The sequence below is a fragment of the Dendrobates tinctorius genome, unplaced genomic scaffold (assembly GCF_039654945.1).
Source record: "Dendrobates tinctorius isolate UK_male_01 unplaced genomic scaffold, ASM3965494v1 ptg000004l, whole genome shotgun sequence".
Taxonomy (NCBI): domain Eukaryota; kingdom Metazoa; phylum Chordata; class Amphibia; order Anura; family Dendrobatidae; genus Dendrobates; species Dendrobates tinctorius.
Window position 1 is genome coordinate 23,171,369 of NW_027361672.1, and position 21,327 is coordinate 23,192,695.

General features: G+C 42.2%; 1 long non-coding RNA gene across 1 annotated transcript in view; it reads left to right on the forward strand.

Moving 5' to 3' along the window:
- The first annotated feature begins 1,556 nt into the window (after positions 1–1,556).
- The window catches only part of LOC141080849 (uncharacterized), a 166,251-nt gene continuing 146,480 nt past the window's right edge, over positions 1,557–21,327 (forward strand). Inside the window, exons 1-3 of the long non-coding RNA XR_012229156.1 lie at positions 1,557–1,624; positions 5,538–5,668; positions 8,802–8,842. This is a non-coding gene — a long non-coding RNA (uncharacterized lncRNA). The remainder of the gene's footprint in view (positions 1,625–5,537; positions 5,669–8,801; positions 8,843–21,327) is intronic.

The following is a 21,327-nucleotide window of genomic DNA, read 5'->3' on the forward strand; positions in this document are numbered from 1 at the left end:
ATCAGATCACCTCTATATAGCAGATTTACTCATTTGCTATGAACGCCGACCACTGAGTGGAGCTCACAGCAAGCCAGCACTGACAAACATAGAGGTCTCCAGGAGACCTCCGGTTGTCATGCCGTCACATCGATGACCCGCAATCACGTGACGCGGGTCACCGATGAGCATATTTCTGGCGCAATTGCTGGAAGCGCTTGTTAAATGCAACAGCGACATTTAGCTAGTTAATAGCCACAGTGGATCGCGATTCCACCCACGGCTATGGCGGGCACATGTCAGCTGTACAAAACAGCTGACGTGTCCTGGGAAAGATGTGGGATCACCGCCGGAGCCTACATCAAAGGGAGGGAGTCCGACATCCGCGTAAATTTTACGCCTGATGTCGGAAAGGGGTTAATAAAGCAATTAGTGGTTTAGCATAACCTAGCTTACTTTTTTTGCTATTTTCTGCAAAATTACTTTAGTGCATATTTCATATCCAACTTTGCAATTTTGAAATAAATTTGTAAAAGTTATTTATTTGAGTTCCCCCATATCATTTGCACAAGGGCCTAAAAGACCCGGGTTATGTGAAAGTGTATATTTCAGACATCACGCATTCTAGGATTAAGAATGGTGTATGATGTGCACTGCAGTACATAGCTTGGCTCGGCTTCCTCTATACTTTGTCTGGCTCTTGTTATTATGGCATGCACCTTAGATATCATAATCTTAAGGCTGTGTGCACACGCTGCGGATTTTGCTGCGGTTCCGCAGCGGTTTTGGCCGCTGTGGACCCGCAGCAGTTTTTGCTGCGGTGTACAGTACCATGATTCCCTATGGGAATCAAAAACCGCAGTGCAGACGGTGCGGAATTTTCCGTGCGGATTATCTGCGGTTTTCAATCCGCAGAAAGAATTGAGGCTATGTGCACACGCTGCGGATTAGGTGCGGATTCATCCGCGCGGATTTTGTAAAATCCGCAGGTCAAAAGACCTGCGGTTTTACCTGCGGATTGCTCTGCGGTTTGGCCCTGCGGTTTTTCATCTCCTCAATGGAGCAGATGGCAAACCGCAGGGGAATCCGCAGAAAGAATTGACATGTCAATTCTTTCTGCGGATTGAAAACCGCAGAAAATTCCGCACCGTCTGCACTGCGGTTTTTGATTCCCATAGGGAATCATGGTACTGTACACCGCAGCAAAAACTGCTGCGGGTCCGCAGCGGCCAAAACCGCTGCGGAACCGCAGCAAAATCCGCAGCGTGTGCACACAGCCTGACATGTCAATTCTTTCTGCGGATTCCCCTGCGGTTTGCCATCTCCTCCATTGAGGAGATGAAAAACCGCAGAGCAATCCGCAGGTCTTTTGACCTGCGGATTTTACAAAATCTGCACCTAATCCGCAGCGTGTGCACACAGCCTAAGTCTTTTAAACTGTGTACCACCTGAGTATTCAGGCAACAGTGAATTCTGCTGCCACATCCTTTCCAGGAGTAAAGCCAATCTTCCTAATTGGCTTTGCTCTAGCCAGGTGTCTGATTATCTTCACAGCTGCTCGTGTGTGCTTCCCAGCAATCCGTTTCTGTTACCAGTTCACTCCTATTTCTGCTGTGGTCCGCCACCTCAAGTCTGCTGAATCAAGGTACGTGATAACCAACTCATATCTGCTATTTCTGGTCCTGTTTAAAACATCAACTCTTCTGAATCATTAAACCTGATAACTAGTGTTGAGCATTCCGATACCGCAAGTATCGGGTATCGGCCGATACTTGCTGTATCGGAATTCCGATACCGACTTCCGATATTTTTTCAATATCGGAATTCGGCATCGGAATCGGAAGTTCAGTTGATTGACGGCCTGACGTCATCATGATGCGCGGTGTGTGCGCATCATGATGCGCCGTCATTTCGGGCCTTCCGGGGGTCTCTGCCGGCCTGCCGGGGGGCTGTGCCGGCCTGCCGGGGGGCTGTGTGGACTGCCCGGGGTCTCTGCCGGCCTGCCGGGGGGCTGTGCCGGCCTGCCGGGGGGCTGTGCACCCTGTGGGGGTCTGTACCGGCCTGCCGGGGGGCTGTGCCGGCCTGCCGGGGGGCTGTGCTGATGTCCGGGGGTCTGTGCAAGCATCGTCCGATGGGACTACAAGTCCCATCGGGCGATGCCTGCTACCATGACAGTGATTGACACATTAGCCAATGATGGGACAGTAGTAGTCCCATCATCCGGCTAATGTGTTAAATGTTAAAAAAAAAAAAAAAAAATACTACATACATACTACATGCTACATACATACTACATATATACTACATACATACTACATACATACTACATACATACTACATGCATGCTACATACATACTACATATATACTACATACATACTACATACATACTGCATGCTACATACATACTACATACATACTACATACATACTACATGCATGCTACATATATACTACATGCTACATACATACCACATACATACTACATGCATGCTACATATATACTACATGCATGCTACATACATACTACATATATACTACATGCATGCTACATACATACTACATGCTACATGCATGCTACATACATACTACATACATGCTACATATATACTACATACATACTACATATATACTACATGCATGCTACATATATACTACATACATACTACATATATACTACATGCATGCTACATATATACTACATACATACTACATATATACTACATACATGCTACATATATACTACATACATACTACATATATACTACATACATGCTACATACATACTACATACATACTACATATATACTACATGCATGCTACATATATACTACATGCTACATACATACCACATACATACTACATACATGCTACATATATACTACATGCATGCTACATACATACTACATATATACTACATGCATGCTACATACATACTACATGCTACATGCATGCTACATACATACTACATACATACTACATGCTACATACATACCACATATATACTACATACATACAATACATTCATACAATACATACATAGACATACAGTACATATAACATAGAGTAACATACTTACCAATACTTGTCACATTGTTCCCCGAAGCCATTGTCTTTCCGGAATAAATATTAACATAACAAACCACAAAAATACTCACCCACGATCCGAAGCAGTCCACGAGTGTGTCCCACGACGATCTTGGGTAGAGAACTGCAGCATCAGATGATGCTGCCGTTCTCTACGGGCTGCAGGAATCCAATGACGGAAGGTAGGTATCCTTCCGCACTGTATTCCTCCGCCACTTAAAAAAAAAAAAGTCCCTAGTCTCACTTTATGCCATTGCTGTGTGGGAAATTCCCACACAGCAATGGCATAAAGTGAGACTAGGGACTTTTTTTTTTTTTAAGTGGCGGAGGAATACAGTGCGGAAGGATACCTACCTTCCGTCATTGGATTCCTGCAGCCCGTAGAGAACGGCAGCATCAGCTGATGCTGCAGTTCTCTACCCAAGATCGTCGTGGGACACACTCGTGGACTGCTTCGGATCGTGGGTGAGTATTTTTGTGGTTTGTTATGTTAATATTTATTCCGTAGACGACAATGGCTTCGGGGAACAATGTGACAAGTATTGGTAAGTATGTTACTCTATGTTATATGTACTGTATGTCTATGTATGTATTGTATGAATGTATTGTATGTATGTAGTATATATGTGGTATGTATGTAGCATGTAGTATGTATGTAGCATGCATGTAGCATGTAGTATGTATGTAGCATGCATGTAGTATATATGTAGTATGTATGTAGCATGCATGTAGTATATATGTAGCATGCATGTAGTATGTATGTGGTATGTATGTAGTATATATGTAGTATGTATGTAGTATATATGTAGCATGTATGTAGTATGTATGTAGCATGCATGTAGCATGTAGTATGTATGTAGCATGCATGTAGTATATATGTAGTATGTATGTAGCATGCATGTAGTATATATGTAGTATGTATGTAGTATATATGTAGCATGTATGTAGTATATATGTAGCATGCATGTAGCATGTAGTATGTATGTAGCATGCATGTAGTATATATGTAGTATGTATGTAGCATGCATGTAGTATATATGTAGCATGCATGTAGTATATATGTAGTATGTATGTAGTATATATGTAGCATGTATGTAGTATGTATGTAGCATGCATGTAGCATGTAGTATGTATGTAGCATGCATGTAGTATATATGTAGTATGTATGTAGCATGTAGTATGTATGTAGTATGTATCATGTAGTATGTATGTAGCATGCATGTAGTATATATGTAGTATGTATGTAGCATGTAGTATATATGTAGTATGTATCATGTAGTATGTATGTAGCATGCATGTAGTATATATGTAGCATGCATGTAGTATATATGTAGCATGTAGCATGTAGTATGTATGTAGCATGCATGTAGTATATATGTAGTATGTATGTAGCATGTAGTATGTATGTAGTATGTATCATGTAGTATGTATGTAGCATGCATGTAGTATATATGTAGTATGTATGTAGCATGTAGTATATATGTAGTATGTATCATGTAGTATGTATGTAGCATGCATGTAGTATATATGTAGCATGCATGTAGTATATATGTAGCATGTAGCATGTAGTATGTATGTAGCATGCATGTAGTATATATGTAGTATGTATGTAGCATGTAGTATATATGTAGTATGTATCATGTAGTATGTATGTAGCATGCATGTAGTATATATGTAGCATGCATGTAGTATATATGTAGTATGTATGTTGCATGTAGTATGAATGTAGCATGTATGTAGTATGTAGTATGAATGTAGCATGTATGTAGTATGTAGTATGAATGTAGCATGTAATTTTTTTTTTTTTTTTTTTTTTTTACATTTAACACATTAGCCGGATGATGGGACTACTACTGTCCCATCATTGGCTAATGTGTCAATCACTGTCATGGTAGCAGGCATCGCCAGATGGGACTTGTAGTCCCATCGGACGATGCCTGCACAGACCCCCGGAGCCTGCACAGACCACCGGCAGGCCGGCACAGCCCCCCGGCAGGCCGGCACAGCCCCCCGGAGCCTGCACAGACCACCGGCAGGCCGGCACAGACCACCGGAGCCTGCACAGACCCCCTGGCAGGCCGGCACAGCCCCCCGGCAGGCCGGCACAGCCCCCCGGCAGGCCGGCACAGCCCCCCGGAGCCTGCACAGACCACCGGCAGGCCGGCACAGACCACCGGAGCCTGCACAGACCCCCTGGCAGGCCGGCACAGCCCCCCGAAAGGCCCGTACAGACCCCAGAGAGGCTGTACAAGGGCAGGAAAGGGTTTTTCTTATTCCGATACCGGAAGTCCCATAGACTTGAATGGGACTTCCGGTATCGGAATCGGCGATACCGATACTTTTTTTAAAGATCGGCCGATACCATCCGATACGATACTTTGAAGTATCGGATGGTATCGCTCAACTCTACTGATAACCAACTTGTCTCTGCTATTCCTGGTGTCTTCCACACCCTCACCTCTGCTGAATCAAGATACCTCATAACCAATTCATCTCTGCTATTCCAAGTACTGCCAGCAACATCAACCCTGCGGAATCAAAGTACCCGATAACCAACTCAGCTATTACAGATGATGTCTGCAACCTCAACACTGCAGAATCAAGGTATCAGATATCCAACTCTCTGGATATAGTCCTTGATCCAGTTTTAACCTACTTACAAACTATACTTACTCACCAATTAGGCACTTAAGAGGGACTGTGTCAAACCCTTTTGCAAAAACACGATAAGGTCGAGTTCACACATTTCTTTCAGTTTGCAATAAGCCGACTGATTTTCATTAGCGTGCTGGACACGATTTTCACTCATTTAGGGTATGTTCACACTAGACATTTTTGCTGTTTTTTTTGCTGTGTTTATGCTTATTTTCAGCTGCTTTTTACAGTACCAGGAAGGCCTATGAGATTTCAGAAATCTCATGCATACACATTGTTTTTTCTGTCATCAGGATTTTGTGCTTTGCAGCGTTATTTTGATATAGAGCATGTCACTCCTTTCAGCTTCTTTTGCAGCGTTTTTCACCCATTGTCTTGAATGGGTGGTGAAAGAATGCTGCAATACGCAGGTTGACTTTTTTTGCAGCTTTTTTTGCTGCAGAAAAGTCAAGGACCACAAGATATAACCTCACAGTCAGCTCTACTACATCTAGATGGCAGGTTGCATGATGCGTCCATACAGCCAGTCATCCAGCAGAGCGGACCCAAACCCCAATCCCTTGAATGGGGAGCCTGACAATACAGTGTTTGACATGCTGTCATAGGCATGACAGCACGGCAAACAGTTCTGATGGACAGAGAAATCACCCCGGCCGGTCAGAGAGCCACGATTCACATGCTGTCAAAAGACAGCGTGAGCGCTCAGCTGTGATCGGAGGTATAAAATTTACCTCCGGTCACTGATGTCAGCTGATGGGACTACCACTCCCATCATTCGACACCTGCTGTCACTAATAAGTGAGAGCAGGAGCAGATGATGGGAGTATTCATCAGCTGCTCCTGCACTATAAATAAATAATTTTTTAAAAAAACCTGCGTGGGTCCCCCCCATTTTTGATAACCAGCAAGGCAAAACTCAACAGCTGGGGGCTGCAACCCTCAGCTGTCAGTGTTAGCAAGGTTGTTTATCAAGAATGGAGGGGTCCTGATGCTGTATTTTTAAATTAATTAAATAATTAAAAAAAACAGTGTTGGGTCCCTGCTATTTTTGACAACCAGCCTTGCTAAAGCAGACAGCTGGGGGCTGGTATTCTCAGGCTGGTAAGGGGCCATGGAAATTGCCCCCCCAACCTAAAAATAGCATCCCGCAGCCACACAGAAAAGGCACATATTCTATCTATTGTATTCTAACCTGTCATGCTGTGATTATACTGTATGCGGCACATGAATTGCCTGCTTTTATTCTATGTAATATATGTATGTATATATCTGTATGTATATGTGTGTGTCACTGACATCTATATAGTGCCTTGCGAAAGTATTTGGCTCCATGGAACTTTTCAACCTTTTCCCACATATCCTGCTTCAAACATAAAGATACCAAATATAACTTTTTGGTGAAGAATCAACAACAAGTGGGACACAATTGTGAAGTTGAACGAAATTTATTGGTTATTTTAAAGTTTTGTGGAAAGTCAAAAACTGAAAAGTGGGGCGCGCAATATTAGTCGGCCCCTTTAACTTAATACTTTGTTGCGCCACCTTTTGCTGCGATTACAGCTGCAAGTCACTTGGGGTATGTCTCTATCAGTTTTGTACATCAAAAGACTGAAATTCTTGCCCATTCTTCCTAGGCAAACAACTCGAGCTCAGTGAGGTTTGATGGAGATCGTTCGTGAACAGCAGTTTTCAGCTCTTTCCACAGATTCTCGATTGGATTCAGGTCTGGACTTTGACTTGGCCAATCTAACACCTGGATACATTTATTTGTGAACCATTCCATTGTAGATTTTGCTTTATGTTTGGGATCATTGTCTTGTTGGAAGACAAATTTCCGTCCCAGTCTCAGGTCTTTGGCAGACTCCAACAGGTTTTCTTCCAGAACGGTCCTGTATTTGGCTCCATCCATCTTCCCATCAATTTTAACCATCTTCCCTTTCCCTACTGAAGACAAAGCAGGCCCAAACCATGATGCTGCCACCACCATGTTTAACAGTGGGGATGGTGTGTTCAGGGTGATGATCTGTGTTGCCTTTACGCCAAACATATCATTTGACATTGTTGCCAAAAAGCTCGGTTTTGGTTTCATCTGACCATAGCAACCTCTTCCACATGTTTGGTGTGTCCCCCAGGTGGCTTATTGCAAAGTTTAAACAACACTTTTTATGGATATCTTTGAGAAATGACTTTCTTCTTGCCACTCTTCCATAAAGGCCAGATTTGTGCAGTGTACGACTGATTGTTGTCCTATGGACAGACTGTCCCACCTCAGCTGTAGATCTCTGCAGTTCATCCAGAGTGATCATGGGCCTCTTGGCTGCATCTTTGATCAGTCTTCTCCTTGTTTGAGATGAAAGTTTAAAGGGGCGGCCGAGTCTTGGTAGATTTGCAGTGGTATGATACTCCTTCCATTTCAATATGATCGCATGCACAGTGCTCCTTGGGATGTTTAAAGTTTTGGAAGTCAGTTTGTATCCAAATCCAGCTTTAAACTTCTCCACAACAGTATCACGGACCTGCCTGTTGTGTTCCTTAATCTTCATGATGTACTCTGTGCTTCAAACAGAACCCTGTCACAGAGCAGGTGCATTTATACGGAGACTCGATTACACACAGGTGGATTATACTTATCATCATTAGTCATTTAGGACAACATTGGATCATTCAGAGATCTAAAAGGAACTTCTGGAGTAAGTTTGCTGCGCTGAAAGTAAAGAGGCCGAATAATATTGCACGCCCCACTTTTCAGTTTTTGACTTTCCACAAAAATTTAAAATAACCAATAAATTTCGTTCAACTTCACAATTGTGTCCTACTTGTTGATGGTTCTTCACCAAAAAATTACAATTGGTATCTTTATGTTTGAAGCATGATATGTGGGAAAAGGTTGAAAAGTTCCAGGGGGACGAATACTTTCGCAAGGCACTGTATCTACTGTATGCATTCTATGTGTGTGTGTGTGTGTGTGTGTGTGTAATATATATGTGTGTATATATATATATATATGTGTGTGTATATATATATATATATATATATATATATATATATTTCTATTCTAACCTGTCACTCTGTGATTTTACAGTATGCAGCACATGAATTGCCGGCCTTTCAAAGGATGTATAGGTATGGTTCTACAGGAAGTAGTTTTTTTTTTTTCTCTGGGGGCACTCAACTTTATTAGTATGCAAAAAGAGACACAAGTTAGCCCCACAAACGCATGTAAAAAACACTCCAAAGCACCAACAAAAATGCACCAATGTTTTTGATGCAGCTTCTTTCCTGCAAAGAAATCAGGTTTTGCTGCAGAAAAAAATGCCCAGTGTGAACTTCCCCATATTGTTTTTGAGTCCTCTTTTACGAGTAAATGTATCGTCTTTTAAATTCTTATTCAAATGCAACTTGTTTTTTTTCCACACCAACCAGCAGGAATTTCCATTATTCAGATTTGCACACATTGTTTCAAGGATACATAACCCTCATTGTAAGACGAGAACTGTGAGATTGGTTAAAGAATTTAGTCAGGTACATATTTAAGTCTATTAGAGGACATTATATAATACAAAAAGATTAGCATTAAAATAAGACATTTTTATGTTAATCAAAAGACATATTAAAAGCTGGATATTACTCAGCTTGACAGTTTCACATTTCTTGAAAATACTGCCTCTTTACATTCATTTTCCCACTGAAACATATTGAAGTCTCTTTCAGGATAATATATAAAGAGGTAGAAAGGTCAACAAAGCGCTAGCTTGCCTTGATTGTTTAAAATTTATTCCTGTGAAGTCCTTCAACCAGATCACTTTGAAAGTGTTGATTCAAGAATGTACCATCAAAGTTTTATATAGCAAGGATAGAGGAGATGGAAAACATTGTGTGCTTATTCTCTCATGGTAGTGATTGTTAAAGACAAGCAATCCATGGAAAGCAATAGTCATTAATGACAGAAGGCTATTGCTTTCTAATACACAACTCTGGAAGGAAGAATGGAGTAAAACAAACCACCAAGATGAGTGAAAGAGAATTATTTTTATTAAACTAAATATATGAAAGGCACCAAAAAAACATTAAAAGAACCATATCAATGACAGAGCTATTCAGGACAAGGAATCAGGTGCAGCAAAAATCATGTGCAAGTCCAAAGGTACAGTTAGAGCCTGGTAGTAAAACATGGAGATAAACTAAAGTGACAGTGCTTCAAGTCTCTCCAGAAAAAATCATGAATGAGACGAATGTGGCCGTGTCAGCATAAGAACAATAAGATATCCCATATGCCATCATAGTCATTAAACATACTGTGCTGACCACAGCAACATAAGAATCAGGGGGGCCCTGACGAAGCCCTTGCGAAACGCGTGTTGGGGGCGCACGTGTGATCTGCAGGACTGCCATGGGTAAGAGAACTAATTTCATGTGATTCTTATGTTGCCGTGGTCAGCGCCAGTATGTTTAATGACTATGATGGCATATGCGATGTCATGAACTGGGGGTGTTTGGTTGCCCCCAGTTCTTCAGCAGGGATTTATGTATATCCTACCATTGCCACCAATATGTCACGGACTGGGGGTGTTTGGTTGCCCCCAGGTCTTCAGCAGGGATTTATGTATATTCCACTGCTGCCATCAATATGTCTGCCACCAGCCCCTTGAATCGTGCTTAATTAATATCGGGTCAGGGGCTGACCCGTACAGTAGCATTAATTTAGCCCCAGGAGATGTGAAAGTATGTTATAGAGCAAGGAGAAACGAAGTTAGTAATTTTATATTTTACTCCAAAAAGTAGGCAGTGTTTACAAATATACAAAAAGATATTACAAATTGAGACAATTATGGAATGTACAATCAATTACAAAATAATGAAGGATAAAAGGTGAAAATAAACACTTACAGATATCTCAGTCCATGGTAAGCCATGTGGTGGGGGAGGGGTTCCCAAAGGCAAGGATTCAGCCCACAGCATGGATGGTATACATTGTCTCCCCCAGGTCTGAATGACCTCAGACTGAGGTTCCTGATCATATACCCTCTGCTTGTGACATCACTGAAAGGGCAGAGCTATGGACTGCACTCCCCCTTTTGGCTAAGGCTTAAAACTTGCTAAAACCTTATTAATTTCATATCTCTGGGAGGGAACCTCAGAGCGATGACCAAAGTATCATTTTTCTCAGCATGACGGTGTTCATTTAAATCCAAACACAGCTTGGCTAGGTGCCTCGGTTAAGTAGTAATCCACTACTTGGATTCTGCTGGCCCCTGAGCTTAGAAAATTCACTGGAGTATGGTTCTACCGGTACTCATTAAAAAGTGTAAGTTTCGTGTTTCTATGGCTCTTCGACGTCATTACATTTTGATCCTAAATGAACCCTGTACTAGGACAAAGGAAACGCGTGTTTCAGGGCTTTTTACTTTGTTTCCCAGTTGCATGGAGGAGGGGGTGGAGATAGAATCACACACATTACTGAAATAGGGGGGATGGAATATAGGATTACACAAGCAGGCAGAGAGAGAGAAGGAGGGGTGAGGGGGTGGAGTCACATCTGCAGCGTGTGACAGGCTGTCAGGTCCCAAGCAGATATAGCAGAGCCCAGTGTGCGTGATTAAACAATAAGGCTTACGTCATATTCCATGACATGGGATATCTTACTTGTTTTACTACTAGCTCTAACTAGGCTGTGCTTTTGTACTTGCATGTGATTTCTGTTGCAACTGATTCCTTATCCTCTATAGCTCTGTCATTGATATGGTTTTTTTTAATATTTTTTTGGTGCCTTTCATATATTTAGTTTAATAAAAATAATTCTCTTTTACTCAACTTGGTGGTTTGTATTACTCCATTCTAGCATGTATACAAATTGGTGGGAGTAATTTCCATGGCTATTGCCTTTGGTGGTCTGGTTACATAGGCCTTGAACTACCTGTTATAGAATGTGTTCTGTCCTAAAGATTTTGTATTAAACTCTGGAAGGAATCATCAAGTCAATATAATAAATAGTAGAAAATTCGCTTTCTAGTGACTATTCAACCTTGGAAGACATATTATATATATGTCAGAAGTTTAAGCAAAATATTTTTTAAATATATATATTATAGTGGTGGCAGCCCAATTTTCTAGTACTTTGCTTCACATTTCTTTCATAGACTTAATGTCATGAAGGTGTTGAGTCTTTGGATGCTAACCAGGTCCCTAGAAATATTCCTGAGTTTTCTTGCACTTTTCTATGCTCCTATATCTACACTGATCCGTACCCTCCACCACCCAGGGTAGTGGTAAGCTGAGCTGTTTAGGAACATACTAACCAAACAAACAAGTGAAGACGAATAGGGATAAATGAAAATACCAACCATACGAAATACACACACCAACTACAGAGTGGAACACAAGTATAAAAGTATATTTTAATAGATCTTGGAATAATAATACGTTTGACAATTGTGTATAAAAAAAAAAAAATGTTCCTGTTCTGAGATAATATTATAAAATGTGTCCCTGATGTGTACTGTGTAATGGCTGTGTCAACATAGTCTGCTCATGCCACATCTCTTTGGCAAGTGAGGAAGAAAAAGAGAGGATTCAGACATTACAACATGGGATCACAGCTGATTCCTTTTGAGTAAAATATTTTACTGCCTGCTTTTAAGCAATATTTTAGCTCAAAGAAAGAATCGGCTATTATTGTGACTACATCGGGGTTGAATTTTCTCGGTAGCACCCAGATCATGTTTGTGAGAAACGGCACAATTTTTATTATTATTGTTAAAATTTGTAGGAAAATCAGCCGATTTTCTTCAAGTGCCTCCTTATTGTGCATCTTGAAACAGCCGCACCGCTAGTTTTTGGAGAGTCCAGTATTTCAGCTGATAATATCTGAGGGTATTTCTTTGCATCTCCAATAATTTTCCTGGCATTTGTCACAGGTCACAGGTGAGGATGTTACCTTTAGTACCTTATCAGGCCAAAATTACCAGGGTATGTAAACTTTTGATCAGGCTCATTTGGATGTTTTGGGTTGTCTTTATGATTTAAAAAGATAAAACACAGTAGAATGACAATAAATGGCTTCACCCAACCACTAACTATGAGTGGAGAAACAGTTTTGTCGTTATCATTCCTATTCTCTGAAAAAAGGCCAAGAAAGCAAAAATTCTGCCGGGGTATATAACCTTTTGAGCACAACTGTACTCTATGGTAAGTAAATAAGTAAACGGTAATAGTACATGTAAATAACATGGGGTACTTAGTTAATGCTATTTTGATTAAAAAAAAGCATAAAAACCATCTCATCGTGACAAAGTGTACTCAGTTGGGATGGACCTAGCCTGTCTCTAGTATTAAAACCTTACTATATGTCAGCCTGCCTCAATGTGAATAAGTGCAGGGCAGGACAAGGACCCCTGACTATTTAGCCACCTGTCAATAGGAAACTACAGAGATAAATGCCTTGTTTGTGCAAAGTACAAGAAAATACAGCAAAACCAAAGAAATGAGCCGGAGCATAAGTTGGTATATGTGCAATACGCTAGAGCACGTTCACACTGTGATCATTTCACAGACAAAACCCAAGAACTAAAACAAATTGCTTTTTGATCAGAATAGCGTTAACTAAGTACCCTATGTTATTTACATGTACTATTACTTTTTACTTATTTATTTACTATAGCGTAAATGCTCAATTTCTTTGTTTTTTTTTTTTTCTTGAGTTTTGTCAATGAAATGGCCACAGTGTGAACCTACTCTTACGCATTGCATATATAACGCTAATGCTGCGGCTCATTTCTTTGGTTTTGATATGTCCTTTCTCAAGCTGATTCCCTGAGCTCCAATCCCATGGTATTCTGGGTCAGCGAATTGGCAAGAACTGTACCAGTTTGCTAGTGGCCTACTGTCATGTCCAACCTGCAGTAATGTTAGAGTGTTCAGCATGACCTATGATATGTGACATCACTACCAGCATCAAAAACAAAAAACAAGAGCCAGTTGGTCTAAGTGTAATAAGCAGGTGCACATGTACGCTGAGGCCATTAACTAACAAATATACAGTATACTGTACTGTGTGGCATCTGTCTGATGCCCGAATCCCATGCAGCATAAATCAGAATGCATTATTGCAGCCGTGTATGTTTCTCACGTGATAGAACAAGCCCATTACAGTCTATGATATCAATCATAATCACAAAGATCAGACAGATGGCGTCCGTGTTCTGTCTGTAATTAACATTGCAGTAGGGAGGGGAAGCTTGACAATTTTCTTTTTTGCATACGAGAAAATCACTCATTAAACTTCAATGGTAAAAACTGATACTGAACAAACACTGATGAAAATCTGATCCAGAACATTAATGGAAATGAGAGGCTTTTTTGTGTAGTAGAAAAATCTTTGATGGCTGAATGAGGCCTAATATTGAAGACCAATTCATGACTCAGGTCCGGCTTGTTGAAGCAAACCTGCACCTTTTGTAAATCTTCACCTTGAAAACGGAGAATTTCGTCAGGAGCGATGCCCTAATCTGCAATGGCCTAATTGATTTGTTTATGAGCAGGAGTTATTCACATAATAGGAGGAGTAACTGCCGAGAAATCAAATTCCTGGTATCTGGTGTACTGGCACCACAAGCAGAATAGCAGCTCGTCTACAGTCCATACACAAAGCTGAAGCTGTCCGGTCATTGTGCACCTTGTATACAGCTGCTTCCCTGGTATTATAGGTTGATAAGTGAAATATTCCTGCCAGATCATGCTGCACAAACCTGAAGCATATGTATGAGCACTTCATAAAATGTCCTCTACTAAATCAGTCAGATAAATGTAATCAATTCACAGAGTGTCCGTCTACTTGGGAAATACACTACATTATGTTTGACTGCAATTGTAAAGATATCCATTTCATCAATGTCATTTATAACTGACAGGATGTGATGAATAACTGATCTAAATTCATATTTTCCTATTGCAAGATTTGCATAATCATATTACATCAATCTTTTATCAATTTATTGTGCGGCATCAAAATGTTAATGGTGCAAGATAGACCACATCTTCATGATACTTTGCATTGTGCCATTGTTGGCACCACAGGTGAAGCTGTAGCCCAAATCTGAAGAGTCTTACACAGAGTTCAACGTGGTTTATTGTCTTATTAAAACTAACCTGTCACAATTCATGCTGCCTAAACTGCAAGCAGCATTAATCAAAGACTGGCTGCATGATTGCCACCAGGCACATTTTACTCTGAAAAGCTTCAGTGTGTCAAAGAAAATATAGCTAGAAATCCAAACAAGAAGCATATCTGGAGAAAAGAATAGTCCTACCCGGACCAGCCTCTCCCATTCCTGCTCCAGGTGAGTTGATATGGGACAGACCTGTCAATCACCTGGAACAGCGCTGGGAGAAGCCAGTTGATGGTAATACTGCACTAGTCTCATCTTTGGACCCTGGCCCAATCTTCTAATTTTATTTTCTACAAGCAGCGTTGTATGTTTTACTCTGCAGCATACCTGATAAAACATACTTTCAACTCCTTCCTGATATAAGTGTAAGGGGAGTGATGGAACCACTGTGCTGTGGTCCGGGGAGAGTCTGGAGGGGGGTAACTAGGTGAACACCTGACTTTTCGCTAGGGCCCCTGATGGTGGGATTAGACTTGGTTCCAGATGGACACCACACCAGGTGCTACGCCAGTGTAAGCAGAAGGACCAGGCTGGGGGTACCTTTCTTGTGCCGGGTCCGGAACTGTCGGGGCTGTCTCCTCTGTTGTCCAGAGGAAAGTTTAAGCAACTGGACCGACTTTTGCACTCAGTAGCGAGAGGCGTGGTTAGCTCAGGAAGAGTGGAGCGTGCGCATAAGCAGTCAGACTTGGTGGGAACAGACAGCACGCAGTAGGGAGAAGTGAGTGCTCCGTCCCTGCAGCATTGGAGCAGCGCTGGCCCGCCACCTGAGAATTCCCTCGACCACCCACGGAGACTGTGGACAGAAACCTGGAGTGTTGTGAGTTCATTTTCCCCTTCACCGTCGATGTCTGATGAACTCCCTCTTCTGGTGAAGGAAGGTAGTGAGGCTGATTACCAAACACATGATCTGGTAGATGATGACTGGGTAACAGGAACTTCTGACTGGATATAAGGCAGCCGACGCCCTTCTGAGTCGCTGGTGATTTCTCTGCTGGATTCTTGGAGACCAATTTGATTCCTGCTTCCCAAAGATAAGTTTTTGCTCTGCTATTGAACTTATTAGTTTTGTTTTGTTTACCTTGTTTTTTGGAGTTCAGCCATCCCCGGTCGGGGGTGTGCTGAGTTCCATTTTTGTCTCTGATCAGTGTGTCTCTTTGCTCTGTCTTCAGAATTTACCTGAGTGCTGATAGTCATTTTGAAGTCCTAGCGACTTCGGGGCCTGTTTTTCCTATCAGACGGTTGGGACATTTTTTGGTAGGGTTTTTTACGGATTGCAGACAGCAGCTTTTCTATCCTGTCCTTTTTAGGTAGCTTGGGCCCCATCGTTTGCTCAACCTATCTTTCTATCTGTGGTAGTGTTTTCATCTTGCTTCACCGTCATTATATGTTGGGGGCTGCCTATTGCTTTGGGTTCTGCTCTGGGGCAGTTTAGATTTCCCCTTTCTTTCTTTAGGCCTATTTAGTTCTCCGGCTGTGATCGAGGGGTCTAGGGCATCGTAGGAACCCCCCCCCATGGCTACTGTTAGTTGTTGTGGATAGGATCAGGGGTCTGCAATCCGATAGCTTCCAACCTCTCCGGTTTTCTGGACTTAGCTTGTATTTTTGTTTGTTCCTCCTTCGGTGACTCATTCATAACACTGGAGTGCCTCCGCTGGTTCTTCCAAATCCAGGTACCGAACACTGTGGGCCTGCTTGTGCTGCGCTCGTACCACTTCAGAAAGACCGGGTACGTGACCGTGAACTGTGCCTTGACTCCCTGGTCCATATCTGCCGAGCCACAGTGGGCTTGAACGGTGTTGCGGTCCACACTTTACCCACAATCTCTGAATTAAGAAACCTGTGTAGGGTATCAGAGATGAACTGTCGCCGTCAAGACTTCACCGAATTCTTGCGTACCTCAGGACTCCACCGGAACAAGCCTTCACTGACTGCTGTTGGAGTCACCACTCCGCATTGTTGGATCCATCACCTGAAAGTCGACTGACTGGATAAGATATCCTCTAAAAACTTGTTTCCATCTGATCACCGGTGTTGTTTAATATACCCCTGTACAAGTAAATATGTTAACCCTTTATCTGTCTCCCATCTGTCACTGCATTCTGCAACCTTCTCACACCAGGACAGACCTCAAATGTACGGAAGCTGACCCCCAAGGGACAGGAAGCAGGAACAGCCAAGAATGGCAGGTTCAGCTTGTACAGGCAGGCAAGGCAGGAACCCAGGATTGGCAGGTGCAGTGGGCACGGCTGTAGACAGGCAGGCACTGGCAGATTGAAACAGGAACAGCAAGTATACAGGCAGGTGTAGGCAGGGATGGCTGCTATACAGACTGGCACTGGCAGGTGCAGGAAGATAAGGTTGATATACAGATTGGCACTGGCTGGTGCAGGCTGGTATGGCTTGTACACAGGTGGGCACAGGCAAGTGAAGGCAAGTACAGCTGATACACAGGTGGGGACAGGCAGGTGCAGGCAAGTATAGCTGGTATACAAACTGGCAATGGCAGGTGCAATAGGTATGACTGGTAGACAGGTGGGCACAGGCAGGTATGCTGGAAGGCACCAGCAAGGACAGACAGGAATGAGCAAGAACAAGCAGGTACGGGCAGACACAAGTGGGAACAAGCAGGTGCTGGCAGAAAGCTAACAAACTGGTTACCTGAGAACTAGTAAGCATGCAGTGAAACTGACTAACCATGTTGCTCAAGAACTTCCCATTAGAAGAAGGTGCTTTAAATCATGAGTGTTTCCCAGCCAGCCATTGTTAATTCACTCATATCAGTATTTGGTTTATTGTTTGAGTTGCTTTGTTGTTATTACAAACTGTTTAGAATTATTGTAAATTAGTATTGCATTTAAACAGAATTATATTGTTCAATGACTGTTCTTGCTTTGCGTTATCTGTTTGTTGCATCGGGTCACCTGCATGACATGTGTACAATGAGTATTTTGACGAGTTTTGGGGACCGGGCCTACTCTAAAAAATCACTCAAAAACGTTTACTTCTCATTTCTATTTCTCATATGTCCAGTCTTTTTTCCACTTCAGGCTTTGAAAAACTTGTGGTGGCTATGTGCACATAGAGTCTTTCTGCACAGTTTTCAGAGTGTAAACTAGTCATTTGCCCACAGACTCTTTGCTGAGTTTTCAGAACAGAAACTGCATGTTTTTGAGCAGTTTTGAGATTTGAATGATAATTTCAGGAGTTTCTGCTCAGTGGCTAAATGCACACATACTGTTAATTCTTTGAGGAGGTTTTGGAGCAGAGGAGGTTTTGGAGCAGAAGCACAACAAAAACTCTCCAGAGTTTCAGATCAGTTTCCCATTAAAAATTTTGTAAAAAGGATGTGTGTGCACAAAGTCAGTTTCTGATCCAAAAACTCCTACAAAAACTCCATGTGTAAAAAAAGGAATGCGTATATCCCTTTTTTTGAAGTGGCTGCTGATGGAATCAATCCAGACTAAGCACTGTCCAACTGAAAAGCTGAAACAAAATGCTTCAGGAGAATAATTATTGCAAAGTACTCTAAAAATTCTTCAAAACTGATAAAGGAAATTAAAAACTCATACAAAACTTCCCAGAGGTGAGTTTCCTGAAGACGTTTCTACTAGAAAACATAGTTTTTGACCACCTCAAAAAACTTCCAATATACATACCCTAAGGAAATGTGCTTACAACATGTTTTTCATGAGTATTCAGCTCGGAACATGACTTGAGTTTCCTTCAAACGTCCTGGTGATTCCGGTACAGGAAAAGCCAGTACTGGTGAGATCCGTGATCAGTGTCCATTTGCAATCTATATACATGTATATGACATCCGTGTATTCATGCGCTGTCCGTGTTTCACATCTGTGTGCCATCCATATGTCCGTGTGACACGTATCAGTGACTGGGAAGCGATACAGTTTGCACTGTTATCTGGCGCCGACTGGCTGCTGAAGGCAGCTCTCATCACTATCTCCTGTTAACGTTGATGGTAGTTGTATTCAGCATCAGCTATATACCTCCTGTGTAACATAGATAATTAAATAAAAAAAAAAATGGAATGGGTTCCCTCTCAATTTTCATACCCAGCAGAGGGAAAACCCACTACTGGTGGCTGATGTTAACCATCTGGGACAAGGAACAATATCCCATAAGGTTCTCAGGCTATAAATAACAGCTCACAGCTGTTTGCTTAGTGAATTTACTGGGGATTCCAGAAAAAATGATGTAGGATCATCCTAGAAATTCAAACCAGCAAAGGCTAAGCTGACAGCTGTGGGCTGACATTAATAGCCTGGACAGGGGTCAGAGATATTGCCCCCCAGGCTACCAACATCAGCCCTCACCGCCCCAAAAAAGGCACCAAATCTGGCGCTTAGTCTTGCTTTTCCCAGGATTCAAAGCTATCAAGATAAGCTTGAACAAAGGGCAGCGACAAATAGAATGGTATTTAACAGGGAGAAATGCAAGTTTCTACATCTGGGCAAGAAAAAAGAAAATTAAATCTACAGAATGGAAGGAATGTAACTAAGCACCAGCACATGTGAAAAAGACTTGTGTACTTATAGATCACAGACTACACATGAGTCAACAGGGTGATGCAGCAGAAAAAAAGGCAAACACAGGTCAAGAATGCATTAAGAGAACCATAGAGTCTAGATCACATGAAGTAATTATTGCTCTCTACTCCTCTTTGGTTAGGCCTCATCTGGAATACTGTAGCCAGTTCTGGGCATTACATTTTAAAAAAGATATTGAAAAACTGGAGCAAGTTCAGTGAAGAGCTACCAGGATGGTTAGCAGACTGCAAAGTATGTCCTACGAGGAACGGTTAAAGGATTTGGGAATCTTTAGCTTGCAAAAAAGAAGGCTAAGAGGAGAATTAATAGCTGTCTACAAATATCTGAAGGGATGTCACAGTGTAGAGGGATCATCCTTATTCTCATTTGCACATGAAAGCAGAAACAATGGAATGAAACTGAAAGGGAGAAGATACAGATTAGATATTGGAAAAAAAACTTTTTGACAGGGAGGGTGATCAATGAGTGGAACAGGCTGCCACGAGAAGTGGTGAGATCTCCTTCAATGGAAGTCTTCAAACAGAGGGTAAACAGACATCTGTCTGAGATGGTTTAGTGAATCCTGCATTGAGCAGGGGGTTGGACATGATGACACCAAAGATTCCTTCCCATTTTAACTGTTACGGCGGCAGAACACGCTTAAAAAAATATAAATAAACGTGTTCGCCGCCCGGGTCCACCGTGCGGAAGGGGATATAACTGCTGCTAGAGAGGCAGAGCACTGTGGCGGTAATGTGCACGGGGTTAACTGCACCCTAAGTGCACAGAAGCGAGCTCTGTTATGCTCACAGAGCTGCAGACAAAAGAATAAAGTAATACGCTAAGTCTGTTCGGGGACACAGACTAACAGCGAAACTGTCACGGTAAAAATAGTCACAGAAGTAGCCTTAGGCAGCAGGACTACTCCCTCTAGACCTACCGTGAAATCAGACCGGAGGCGTCGCAACTGCAGACGCGGAAAAACTGCAACCGCAGCGCGGTGTGAACGGAGCCACAGAGAAGACACCGCAATCTCGCTGGCGCGATGCAGGACGCTAGCTGCTGAGAACGTATAGCTGGAGCGCGCTGATGCTAGCGCTGCTATTGGCGGCTGCCCAATCACTCACACAATTGTAATATCAGAGGGAAGGGGTTTCATAATAAGTCAGTCACCAGTCCAAGCATCCATCACCATACATACAGCAGCAGTATGAAAATACTAGAGCATGGCATAGCGGCCATGCGCACTTTTTATAGCGTACGGGACCTGCCAGAAATCTCCAGAGCCCTGAGCTAAGCCAATGGAATCAGGAGCAGGACCTGAGCACCTGACTCCTGAACTCCAATGGGAGCTCATTCCAGGAGCATGCTCAGAAGCTGGCTGAAAGGACTTAGCCTCTGGAGACAAATGTGAGGATCTGGATCTCTGCATAAGTATGGCAGGACACAGATTCCTAACATTCACATTCTATGATTGAGTGAGGGGAGATAAATTAACCCGTGCAGGTGCACTCTCTATCATGTGCTGAGAAGTGTGTATGTGACACAGATGTATTAGACCTTGCATAGAACAATGTTAATGGTCCTGTAAATGATTTTAGAATAAAAGTTGCAGAGAAAAAAACACATATCATATGTATGCTATGTGAGACAAATCGCATTGTACCCGCATTACAGTCCCATGACACTACTTTTCTGGATCAATATTGGATAAACTTCATTTACGCTAATGAGTGTGAACCCCTAGTGTTACTATTTTCACAAGGGCAAATATTCAGATTGAGAAGGGGTTGTCCACTACTAGGGCATCATAAAAAGATAACACCAGTGCTTTCTATTCTGAAGTCTTTGTTTCCCAAAGAGTTTTGTTAAGAGGTTTTTGGAGGGGACGTTTTCTGTA